Source organism: Triticum dicoccoides, chromosome 3A, assembly GCF_002162155.2.
Source record: "Triticum dicoccoides isolate Atlit2015 ecotype Zavitan chromosome 3A, WEW_v2.0, whole genome shotgun sequence".
NCBI lineage: Eukaryota > Viridiplantae > Streptophyta > Magnoliopsida > Poales > Poaceae > Triticum > Triticum dicoccoides.
The window spans coordinates 728,893,019-728,896,923 of NC_041384.1; positions in this window are offsets into that span (position 1 = coordinate 728,893,019).

Genomic DNA, 3,905 nt, shown 5'->3' on the forward strand with positions numbered 1-3,905 from the left:
TAGAGATGAGCTCTAAAGGTAACCCTCAAATGGACACTCTTAAATGTCTGCGGACACTTCTCGATATGTCCATAAAAAGCTTGTTGATTGGTCCTATGATGGGGACAGGGAGAGAAGCGAAAGAGAGGGAAAAGTGAGTTTATGATGGGGTTAGATTGGTCCTATGATAATTTGGCGGTATCTCTGGACAGTCCAGACTCCCTCAGAGCTCCCTCGATTTGGTGGTGGACTAGAAGATTTCTCACACCTCGACCTGTTTGCAAAAAAAGGAAGGATATCATTGGTGGCCTACAAATGTCCAGACCATCTGATCCAAACATATAGGGGTCTGCATTGAAGATGCCCTAAGAGGCCTCCAAACCTTTCCCGTATGTTCGAACGCACTGTTTAGACAAAAAAAACTGTCCAAGGTGGACTTCAAAACATGTTCCATATGTCCAGACACTTTTCCAAACTCAGCCCATGTGTCCGCCACATCAGGTCCAGTCAAACGATACCACTTTGTCTCTTTTATTTTTTTCACTTTCTTCTCCCTCCATCCACAATAATCATAAGCATGTGTCAGGATAATGTAGGGATAAATTGGGAGAAACCTCCGATGAAGAAAACAAATGGACGAGAAGAGCGTACATGTCTGGAGTCCACGAACAGAGCAAAATTTGATGTTTGTGATTGAAGATACGCTTAGGTCTGCTTGGTAATTCGTAGACTCTAGCACATGTCTTATCCTGATGATGCCTCTCTTGTTTCTTCATTCATCCGTAGGTTTCCTTCTTTTCCGTACGTGTTTTTGTTTCTATTATCTTCTTCTAATTTATTCTCCTTTTATTATTTTTCCATTTTCCTCTGTGGATTTTTAGACTTTTTTAATTTCAAAAACATTTTAAAATTCCAGAACTTTGTTCATACATGGACTTTTTAAAAAGTTGGGAAAATATATTTATTTAATTTGTTAAAAAATACACAAGCATTTTCAGAAATTCTTGAACTTTTCCTAAAACAGATGAACATTATTTAAAATGTTTATACCTATTTATAATTCCAGAATTGTTATTTAATTGAGGATCTATTTTGAAAATTCATGAGATTTTTTTATTTCAAGGCCACTTTTTGAAGTTCATTAATTTTTTTAATTTGTGAGCATTTTCAAAAATATACCAATAGTATATGAAAATTGTAAATATTTTTTCAATTTTTGAAGTTTAGTAAAATTCTTGACATTTTCAAAAACAAATATGAAAAATAAATTCACATAAATTTTTAGATTTTTGAAAATTTTAAACTTGAGATTACACTTTTTTAGTCTGTAATAAAATCTAATTAGGTCGTTGGGACAAAGGCCCAATCATAGCAACTAATAAAATCAGACTAAAAACCAAAAACCAGACGGAATAGTAGTAGGTATAAAGTAAATTGCCCAATGTTTCCAAATAAGTCCAACTTCGTACCTTTCCGGCATAAACCGTATATCTCAGAGAGGTCGTATTTCTGTGGGTTGGTAGTAATGGAATGGTTTCATTATCTAAAATGAAGAACATTTCCCACCAAAAGATCAGTCTAGTAATATCACTCACTGGTAAATAGCGCAATACTTCTTTGTGAATCTCCGCTATTTGAATATTGAAAATCATAACCACCGGTAAAGGGGCAAGGAAAATCATTGTGGTGATGGCGTGCAGCATTGCCGAAGTGGGTTCGCGAGCCGGTTGCCCCCTCTGCATTTGCCCGCCAATAGTTATTGCGTCTCGGGCGCATTTAATTTTATCCGTTCACTCTTCTTTCCCATACAGGTCCTACGTTGGATAACACGTGGGCTTTATATCCAAAGGAAGAAGGCCTATTTGATTGTTAGTGCTATATCTCACCGATTGCGAGGAAGATATAGCGCTCGCCTCTGGTGATGGGAAGCAGGCCGTAGCCCAGTAGCTGATAGCCATCATTTTTTCTTCAGCGATTCTGGGATGTTTCAATGCTGGTTTTGGAACAACCATTCCACAATAATGTCCAATGATTCTAAAAAAACAAGAATGTCCAGTTCTTTTATGTGTTTTTAGCGGTTTTCTTTTTCATTCCTTTTTTAGTTTTTGCCTGTTCATTTTGTTCATCATTTTTTTTTCAAATACATGATTTTTTATTTTTTCTGATATTAGTGTACGAACATTTTCTTTTTGCAAATAGGATTCACCTAGCTTTTGTGCATAACAAGATAAACACACCATCTGTAACAAAACTCACCGAAGATGAATAATTCAGTCACAGATCTCTTAAAATGCTTTAAAGTCGGTGACATAGCTTCATTTTGCAAACAAACAGGTCACAAGGTAGGACCAAGAGCTGAGGTGTCTTGCTTACTAGGCTTTTTTTGGCAAAAAGAAAAGACCCCGGCTATATTTATTGAGGTCTTTGTGTGCATGGGGGGCTAGTTGCTGGGCCAATCTTGTCGTTGCCAGGCTCGATGCATGCATCTTTATAGGGTGCACCAGCTAATTTAGTGCCAACATGTTGGATAGATTAAGGCAATCGCCAAAGGGGCCTTGGTTTTCGTAGCTTTGATTCAGACTACGTAGTAGCCACTAGGCAAGAAACAACAAAGCACCAGTCCAGAATTTGGGTCTAGGATTCAAAAGTCTCAACTAACCTAGGACGGTATCCCCGTTTTGGCCTGAAGTACACGGTTTGATGAGCCTGAACTTGGCCACTGTACCTATAAGAGCATCTCCAGCCGTTGTGCCTCTCAGGAGGCGTTTTTTCGGCCTCCTGGGTTGCCCCGGCGGAATATTTGCTTTGGGGATGAAAAAATTTCCAACCGTCCCCCAAGAGCAGGCCGCGGAGCTCGCAGTGCATGGCGGCATAGAGGTTGAAGACGAGGAAGTCGGTGGGGTCGGGGCCGTTGAAGCCGTCGTAGATGTCGACGAACACCCAGTCGTGCTCCTCTGACACGACGAAGTGGACACGGTCCTCGCCGGCCTTCTCCTGTGCTCACTGCAACCCATCACGGTGTCGGGCGAGCCAAGATCCGGGCGGCCCTGGAAGCTGTCGGTGCGGACGAGCAGCGCCACCGCCGGCCATCCGCCCTGAGGCGACTGTGCCGGGGAGCGGGCCGGAGAGGAGCGCGGCATCGAGGGAGCCGGTGAGGAGCGCTGCGTCGAGGGGGGCGGGGGTAGCTCGGGGCGCACGTAGCAGAAGGAGTGGCCGAGCCCAGGCCGGGTCAGAGGGCAGCACGGCCGGCGCGACGCGACGTGGTGGCGCCGCCCACACCGACCGCCCCGCCAGCGCAGCTAAAGCAGGCGAGGGAGTTGCCCATGGCGCGGCGATGGTCAGCGGCGAATCCAAGGGGCAGGCTTGGATGGGCTCAAGCCTGCCCTCCGAAATTAAAATCCAGCCTATCCCAACCCATCTCAGCCCAGTTTCAGCCCATCATAACCCAGTTTCAGCATGTGTACTGAAGTTGAGCCTGCCCTTCAAATTCATTCTAGATTCGCTACTGGTGATGGTGGATGGATAGCGAGGACGACCAGCCAGGCCAGGCGGCGCGCGGCGACGGCGGCGGTGTGCCAGGCGAGAAGAGGAGCGGCGGCGGAGGACGGGAGGGGCGAGAAGAGGAGCGGCTGGGCCGGATGGCGCGCGGCAAGGGCGGCGGCGTGCCAGGCGAGGTGTTCATGTGCGGCGTAGGATTTGGTGGGGAAGGAAAAGTAAGAGCATGCATGTGGGTGGAGCCCGGAGAAAAGGAGTATAGAGAGGGAATGGGAGGCTGACTGTGGGCCAAACAACATGCAAATCTTCTCTCTCTCCTCCCCCCAAGTGTCCCCAGGTGTGCTGGGTTTGGCCTGAGAGCGCCGGCTCTAATTTTGGCCAGATCCGGCGAAAACTGAAGCTTTGGGGTGATGATTGGGAAGAATTTTAAC